Source organism: Lactuca virosa, chromosome 4 (genome assembly GCF_052849685.1).
Source record: "Lactuca virosa cultivar CGN04683 chromosome 4, Lactuca_virosa_CGN04683_v6, whole genome shotgun sequence".
NCBI classification, from domain to species: domain Eukaryota; kingdom Viridiplantae; phylum Streptophyta; class Magnoliopsida; order Asterales; family Asteraceae; genus Lactuca; species Lactuca virosa.
Window position 1 is genome coordinate 151,936,856 of NC_136429.1, and position 9,726 is coordinate 151,946,581.

Here is a 9,726-nt window from a genome sequence, read left to right on the forward strand (position 1 = left end):
AGCCAACTTTGATGTTCCAGCTGTTAGTGATCCTAAAGAGTGTTTTGGTCAAAAAATGATCCTCATGCGAGGTTGAAAGTTGATGAAGTGTGGCTTGAAACTCGTAAACAAGAGTTCTTTACAAGTATCCACCAAGCAAGAGTAGAACCATCAAAACATGCTAGTATTTACATGTAATTTGTTGTTCATAAGCCTTTGAAATATATACCAAATATATGTTCAAAGGTGAAGCAACAAAGGGACATTCTTTGACATCAAAATGCAAGAGAATGGAGGAGAAGAAGAGCTTGTAAAGCTCGAAATTTGGCAGCCCTCTTATAGAGTATGGAGCTCTCAAATTTGGCTCTAAGAAGAGGAAGAAGAAGACTTGCAAGAAGTATGTTAAAACCCTTCCATGCTCTCTCTTATATAATGGCCAAAAAGTGAAAGAGAGACCATGAAGCAAAAGCATGGACAACTTTGTCCCAAGCATGACATGAATTGATTAAACAATTCAAAAGTGAGCTATGCTTGGTCTCCTATTCTATTTTCGAAAAAGCTAGGTCATAATGAAGACAAAAGTTGTCTCATAGCTAGTTTATATACACATACATCTTATCTTTATAAAAATCAATCATTTTTATAAAGAATTCCTAACATATATATATATATATATATATATATATATATATATATATATATATATTTATTTATTTATTTATATAACTAGTCATATATAAATATCTTATTTTATATAAAACTATCTTTTATATAAATAAACTCTAACTAGTTTATTAAGATATAAATATAACTTATAAATAATCATACTTTATGATATAATTCATAAGTTGTTATTTCTCCAATAAATATTATTTCTACAAATAATAAATTCCCAATTAGTAAAATATTATTTCCATGAAATAATAATTTTCAATTAAATACAAGTGTTGATATCTTTATTAATATTCAAATTATACTAATAAATAATCAATTGACGATAACTTGCTATATGGTGTGACCCTATAGGATTATATATTATTAGTAATATCAATTTATAATGACTCTTGGGCATAGTAGATCTTTCACTAAGGACCCTATTGTCAGCCACCGGTGGATCGCTGACATGGAGAATACTCAGCGAATGAGCTTCTGCCCTGAGGGGGCAAAGGTGGGATTTGCCTCCTACCTTATGAGAGACCGTGCCCGTGACTGGTGGGAGGAGGTCGGTAGTGCATTGGGATCGAAGGTGGCGGTGGGCATGACATGGAAAGAGTTTGTTACGAGGTTTCGCCTGACTATTGAGACTGTAGCGGAGATCACCGCCAAGTTCCGTGAGAGGGTCATGTTGGTCCTGTGGTATGCTGCGGATGAGGATATGAAGAAGACTAGATACCATGACATGTTGAGAGATAATATTAGGGAGTTTGTGAGCTTTTCGGGGTGCAAGACCATGAATGATATGATTAGGAAGGCCTTGGAACGGGGAATTGAGTTGGAGCTTCGGATGAAGCGCAAGCCGGAGCAGGTGTAGACAACAGTGGGTCAGGCTAAGAAGCCCAAGACTTCTGATTCACACACTAGAGGCCTGCAGGGCCGGAGTAGTTGCGAAAATCCGCACGGTGGGGCATGTCGAGCAGTGGGTTCAGGTTGTTTCAGATGTGGTCAAACGGTTCATATGAGTAGCGATTGCCTCGGGGGTGCACTGATATGCTTTCATTACAATCAGAGTTGCCATAAAAAGGCCGATTGTCCAAGACTGGAAGGAGGAGCAGTGGCGGTGCCTACACCAGCCACCTTGAGGATTACCAATGGCCACCAGGGCAAGTTGAAGACACTTGTGGTAAAGATTAGGGTATTTTAGTTGACTACCGATGAGGCTCGAGCAACACCAGATGTGGTTACCGGGACTTTCTTAGTCAATGGTATGACTGCTCACATTCTGTTCGATTTGGGTGCTACCCGATCCTTTGTATCTCTTGCGCTTAGCAAGAAGTTTAGTGATGCTCTCAGGATTCTGGATTACCAGTTGGAGGTAAAGATTACTAATGATCGTTCTGTGAGCACCAGATAGTGAGAGTTCGAACCCCAAGTGGGGGAGAACTGATTATTCATGGATAGGGATATCCACGTGTACCTGCCCTCTGTTCATATGCGAGGGCTAAGAGGTGTCTTCAGTAGGGCTGCTATGGGTATTTTGCTTATGTGGCAGATACTTGGGTTGGGGGCACAACAACGTAGAGTAAGGTGCCCATCGTTCGAGACTTCCCCGATATGTTTCCTGAGGATTTTCTTGGAATGCCTCCCGAGGGGCAGGTGGAGTAATGGATTGATTCGGTTCTTGGTGCGGCCCCGATAGCCAAAGCACCATATCGTTTGGTATAGACGGAGATACAGGAGTTCTCTACGCAACTTCAGGCGCTGCTAGACAAAGGGTTTATTAGATTGACTAGTTCACCATGGGGAGCATTGATCCTATTCGTGAGAAAGAAGGACGGTTCACATAGGATCTGCATTGACTACCAGGAGTTGAACAAGTTAATGGCGAAGAACCGTTATCCACTTCCGAGGATCGACGATCTATTTGACCAGCTTCAGGGTGCATCTTGTATAACACCCTATTTTGAGAAGTTTCTTATTTCGGGATTCTGGATAGTAAATGGATCAAGTAAAGGCCATTTTCTTTAAGAGAATAAGGCTTAGACCCTATTGGATGTTGATAATATTGGTTATGCAATACAAGCCTTTGGTTTGTGTTTTGGAGTCAAAGGGTAAAACGGGAAAACTGATGTTCCAGACTTCTTTCTTGGAATAAGGATTTTATTTGAGTATGTTTTAAGTTAAAAGTAATTAGATAGGATTGTGGGGCTCTTCAATACCTTTCTGTTGATATAAAGAACACTGAAAACAGATTTGAAACAAAGAAGTTATGGTTGTTTGAAGTTAGGCAAAAGGAGTCTGGCAATATGATGGGCGTACACTAGGAGGACGTTGGGCGTACTGGGCTGAGGAAGTCATATTTTTAGGGCGTTACGCTGGGCGTACCGCTGCAGAGTAAAAACCCTATTTTTGTGGTTTTGATCCATAGTTAAGGTCTCTAACCCTTGGGGGTCCTTCCTATCATGAGCCTCCAAATCGAAACACTAGCCCCCTAAAATAAATCTTGATCCTTTTATGTGTTTTGAGTGCATTTTGGATGAAAGAGAAGTTCAAGCTTGGTGATTGTTGAAGCTCTAGCTTGTGGATCTAGAGCCTATATTGCTTTTATCAACTCCATAAGGTATAAAGCTTGAATATTGATGATGCATTTGTTAGATCTAGCTAGTTTTGGGTTTTATGAGTTTTTTGGTCACTTTAGTGCATAAATATTAGATCTTGGTTGTTTGGGTCATCCTAATGGATAAAGTTGGAAACTTTATCCGTTATGGAGCTATTAGGAACCATAAAAATGTGATCTTGTTCCTTCTATCCTTTCCATGCAAGAGTTATGGTGTCTTAATCGATTAATAAGTTAAGGTTTTAGCTTTTGGAGCTTTTCTAGCGATGGAAAGTCATAAAGGTGGGAACTTTATGACATAAGACAATGTTTTGGGGATAGATCTGAGTGTGGATGGAAAGTGCTTATGAAATAAGCACTTAATGAGGAGAATACGATTCAAACAAAGTATGCTGGGCGTACCAAAGGATACACTGCGCGTACTAGGTTAGAGTCTCATGTTTTTGGCTAACTCTCGTCTACGCTCAGCGTAGATACTGAGTCGCTGAGCGTACTCAGTCAGTTTGACCTTGTCTGACTTTTTTTTGTCTTGCTGAATTTGATCCTTGAACTAGGGTTTGACCAAGTTTAGCTTAGGGGCATTTTGGGTATTTTGGGCAGTAGTTTGAGACTAGGTCACTGTTTATTGTATATGGGACTGCTAGAGGTAACAGTTGTAGCAGTAACTTATTCAGCTATATTTCCAGACCATGTGGTGAGTTTTCCTCATAGTACTTGTGGGTCGAAAGTGCCAAGGTCGGCCCACTGGATTTTGTATCCTAGTATATTAGATTAATGTTATGTGGAGTGTGTGTTAGATTGGTAGATCTGTATGATTACCTGTGAGCACTGAGTATGCATTAGATTGGTAGATTTGTATGATTACATGTGTTGCTGGTTATTGATTATTATTGTATATGTCGACATGTTATAGTTTTTTGGTTTGAGGCGGTCCTGCTTTGTGCTGAAGGCCAAGATACCCAAGGTGGTCCGGATAGAATGAAGTCATGTGAGGCGGTCTAGTCAGGCCGAAGGCCCGGAGAGCGATCCAGATAGGCTGTAGGCCCTGTAAGGCGGTCCAGTCGTGCTGAAGATTCATATATGCATGTTGTTATGTATTCGGTTGTGTGCGGTACTTTGGGGGAACTCACTAAGCTTTGGCTTACAGTTTAAGTTTTATGTTTCAGGTACTTCAGATGATTGGGGCAAGGTGAAGGCTCGATCGTGCAAATCCTTTAGTTTTTATGAGACTTGATTTTGGGATACTCTGATATGTGATTTTGACTTTTGGAAACTAAGTTTTGTAAATATTTATGGTTTGTGGTTTGGTTTTGAAAAATAAAAAATTTACCTTGATTTTTGGAACGTTACAAGTTGGTATTAGAACCCTGGTTTGAGTGAACTGGATGAGCATTCATGAAAATCCAGATCCAAACTAAGGATATGTAAAAGTTTCAAAATTGTTTTCAAAGGTAACCAAAGAAGGATGAGATGTGTACGATCAGCTAGAGAAAGAAAGTGTACCCCTAAGATACCCATACTGTTATTTGCTTATGATGATTATGATAGAATTGTATGCTAGTTTGTAGGCTAGGGATTCTCAGTAATTGCATGATAGAATTGCCTGATGTGGCATGTCTGATAGGCTAGGAGAATCTCGTGTATGCTAGATGAAATTGACATCATCACTATAGTTGCTTAGTGTGTGGATCATAGTTGTACATAACTAAGATTTTATATTATGATAATGTTTGATTTAGCCTTATTTCCTGTTCTTATCTGGTGAAGGGCTTAGGGTAAAATCAAGTATTCGACTGTCTATGGGATCCATCATTATGTATGATTAGCATGCACGAGTGTTTACACAGTTGGTGGAAGTTTCATGAGTAAGTACAGTTCATAGCATGCCAACATGAGGAATGATTAGTCACTCTTGAGAGAGTGAATATAGGATATATGTATGTCCTAGATGCTTGGGCTTAGTGGTCAGGAATTACATGTAAGGATCTGCCTGATTTTTTCATGGTGTCTTAGTGCCATTCAGTTTCAGTGATCGAATGTTGCTTGCTTTGTGATTTGTAGGACCCATATTGATGTGAGTTAGCTATTAAATGGATATGTTAAGTTACATGAAGGTTAAATAGTTTTAGAATGATTGATTCGACTCTATTGCACACCTCTCGTTTGAGTCTAACCGTTGTAGGGTTGGGTCTTTTAGTCGAAAGATTATTTAAGTTTTGTTACACGTGATTGTATTCATAAAGTAGTTAGTTGACATTAATAAGGGGTTTTCAACAGCTGATGGCAGGGTGAGGTGGAGATCCTAGGATAGCCTAAGAAGTGTTGTAGTACGCATGGTATGCTGTTTAGCGGATATTGGTAGTATCATTATAAGGAGGTAAATTAGAGGATTCAGGATGATTCGTGAGGAAAGTATGGATAGGTGTGGAAGGTAGTATTGGGCTCGTACTACTGGAAGCACAGGATCCGTACTCAAATCTAGGGAAGTCACGAGGATTCTAAGGATCTGGTTGAGGGTAGATGGAATAGTTGGTGCCATGATTCGTGACAGTGTTTCTGTATCTGTCGATCTTTTGGTTATGGTTGTTCAGGCTGAGGATGATTCTGGTTATTTTTTGGGCTTTAGTGGCCATGTTAGTTTGGTTTTGAATGGTTCATACCTAGGTGAGTTAGTTGATTTTGAGGTCTCGAGGGCCTTGCTCGATGGTAGTGCCGGTTGAGTCGCACAACTCAAGAAAGAAGCAATTGTTATGATCGACTCGAGGATTGCAACCGAAGGTTGAGTTATTGGCAGATGGATTGGAATGTCACTATCTTTGGCAGAGGCTATGTTCTTCCAACATTCCATATTCAAAAGAGAGAGAGAGAGAGGGCATACATGTGATTTTCGGAGTTGAGATGTAAACCCATAATAGGGCTAGATGGTTGCGGTCTTTAGCGGCAGAATGACGGTATGGGAATGCACAAGAGGATTTTTGTGGTATGCCTTGAAATGAGATCAATGGTCTAATTTATTAGGGTATAGGCAGGTCATGTTCTAGTTGATGGATGCAGGTGATCAGGGAAGTGAATCGGGAGTGACAACTTTGTTGTCTCTGATGTATTTTGACTATGAGAATGACGCCTTTTGTATTTATGAATGATTCTTGCGATGAATTGACAGTTTGGGATTTGAAGGTGAAGAGTGTAGTAATCCATTTGTTTCTAGATAGGAAGTTGGTATTTTGCTTGTGTATTTGCATGGAATTCTTGATGTTAGAGGTAACCATGATTGGGGAGTTCCCGAGGTCTCCATCTGATATTCAGAATCTCTTTGAGTTGACTTGGTCTTTATCTAGAAGATCATCCTGCATTGTTTTATATATATATATATATATATATATATATATATATATATATATATATATATATATATATATATATCCCAAGGGTCATGGATACTATGCATCTGGGTGATCTGGTATGAGTTTTGGTATGTTTGTAACGTCAGTTGATGCTAGTTCGAAACCTAAGTGGGGGAGAGCTGGATATGTTGCTTAGAGGATCATCGATCTTATGGTTTCAGAAGAAAGGGTCATAGGGATTTGCGGTTCGGGTATGCAGAACTTTGGTACAGGATTTGGTCAAGATGGGGGCGTAGACAAGTTGCCATTAGATGAATGTGTTTTGGAATGCAAGAGTCGTCTTCGAATCAAGAAGTTGTTGGACAAGGAGCTCGTTGTAGCCAAGGTTTCCTTTCAGAAATTTCAAGGAATAGGTCAAGAGGCATTTGGATCGCTCAAATTGAGTATCAATTGTCGAGGGATTTGTCACTTTGTTGTATAGATTGATATATAGGCTGGGTTGGACAACTGTTGATCGGTCAATCAGTTTCAGAGTTTGGTATGTTTAGTTATGCATGGGCTATGTTCAGTAGTATATTAGATCAATGCATTAGTTGTCAATGCACTCTCGATCGTTGGTCTTGTCGTTAATCGTCAATAGCAATGGTTCTTTGAAAGTTTAGAACTATATCAGTTGGAATTCAATGGATGTGTCAACCTATGGTCAAATCTGCACATTGTACATTTTGGTTTTTGGGTATGGGTACCTTCAATGGTTGGTTGTGAAATTATTATACATAGAAGGCTCGAGTTTGGCAGATGTACTTGGTTTTTGGAAGTTCGGATATTAAGGCAGCATTTTGGAGTTCTTTAGGTGTGGCTTGGGATTTGCAAGGAATCCAATTTTGGTGTGTCGTGTTGGCGGGGTTGGTATCTGGAATTACCGGACCAGAGTTTGATAGCATTTCTGACGGCTTTGGAAGTTTATCGAGCTATTGCATATTGGTGAGATCTGTTCGGTTTTAATAAAGGTGTGGGATTTTAGTCTTCGACCATTCATGAGGATGTTTATGTTAGCGGTTAAGGCTCGTTATTTCGGTTATATCTACTAATACCACACCCGATGGGTAAGGGTTGTGAGGAAGAAGGATTGCAGTAGATCTAGAGTTGTAGGAGTTAGTGCATTGTAGGAGTCAAGAGACTCAGTGATTGAGACTCATAGGTCTTGGATCGTTAGTTTTCTTGGCATATTTGGTTGTTAGTGCATTGTAGGAGTCAAGAGACTCAGTGACCAGTTGGTTTGGATCATGTGGCCAGTTAAAGGTTGTTGGGAGTAATAGTTGTGCATCAGATGTATCTTGCGGAGTGTTTACATTATGAGCCCCATTTGCTTGCGGGTTGTTTATCAGGAGTTTGATTACCAATGTTGTGTATCGATTATGGAATCTCGAGTCATGAAGTTCATTTTAAATGTATCGAGTGATTTTCCAGGTGGAGGTACACCTGAGATGATAAGGGATTTGGATGCAACGTGAGAATTCTTGGATTGACCATCCTTATTGTCGTGGGATCAACGAGTTTGTAATGACTTGTCAGGAAGTCAAGTGTGTATTTAAGGTTGTTTGGCATAATCTTCAGATTAGGATTGGGTGAAATTCACGATCGGTATATTTTAAGTATTCCTTATGCATGGTTGAGTGGTGTTCCTAGTCAGGGACTAGGGGAGGATAGGACGAATGAATTATCAGCAGTCCTAGGGAATGATTTATGGGGTTTAAATTGATGGGTTCTAGTTTTCAATAACTTTACTACTTTGAGTGGTTGTTGCTATCATTTGAGGTCTTCCAGTTGGGAAGAGTAAGGTAGTTGTTTCAGTTCTCAGGCAGAGCAGTTGGGTTTCTTTCATTGGCTGAGGGCAGAGTGTTAAGGTTTATTCTTTTGGAGGGATAAGTGATTTCTGCTAAGATGGGGTTTGGATGGCAAGGTTGAGAGGCGGTTGTCGGTATGGGATGAATCTTCAGTCTTAAACGGAATCTAGGAAGTTCGGGCAAGATCAACTAGCGTGGCAGATGAAGTGGTAATGAATGATTTCGAGGACGAAATGTAATTTAAATGGGGGACAGTTGTAACATCTTGTTTCGAGAAGTTTCTTATTTCAGGATTGTGGAAAATAAGTGGATCAAGTAAAGGCCATGGGCTTCAAGGGAATAAGGTTTAGACCCTATTGGATGTTGATAATATTGGTTATGTGATCCAAGCCCTTGGTTTGTGTTTTGGAATCAAAGGGTAAAACAGGAAAAGTGATGTTTCAGACTTCTTTCTTGGAATAAAGATTTTAGTTCGGTATTTGTTAAGGTAAAAGTAATTATATATAATTGTGGGTCTCTTCAATACCTTTCCATACATATAAAGAACGCCGAAAACGGAGTTGAAACGAAGAAGTTATGGTTGTTTGAAGTTAGGCAAAGGGAGTCTGGTAGTACGTTGGGCTTACACTAGGAGTACGCTGGGCGTACTGGGTTGAGGAAGTCGAGTTTTTAGGAGGATATGTTGGGCGTACCTTCGTAGAGTAAAAACCTTATTATCATGGTTTTGAGCCCTATTTAAGTCGTCTAGCCCTTGGGGGGTCCTTCTTATCATGAGCCTCCACCCTCTTGAGCCTCTAACTAGAGACCTTAGCCCCCTAGAACAAATCTTGAGCCTTTTTATGTGTTTTGAGTGCATTTTAGATGAAAAATAAGTTTAATCTTGTTGATTGTTGAAGCTCAAGCTTGTGGATCCAGAGCCTACATTACTTTTCTCAACTCCATAAGGTATAAAGCTTGAATCTTGATGATCCATTTGTTATATCTAGCTAGTTTTGGGTTTTATGAGCTTTTTAGTCACTTTAGTGCATAAAGATTAGATCTTGGTTGTTTTTAATATCCTAGTGGATAAAGTTGGAAACTTTATCCATTATGGAGATATTAGGAACCCTAAATATGTGATCTTGGTCCTTGTATCCCTTCCGTGCAAGATTTATGATGTCTTAATGGATTAATAATTTAAGGTTTTAGCTTTTGGACCTTTTCAAGCCATGGAAAGTCATAAAAGTGGAAACTTAATTACTTAAGACAATGTTTTGGGGCTAGATCTGAGTTTGGATGGAAA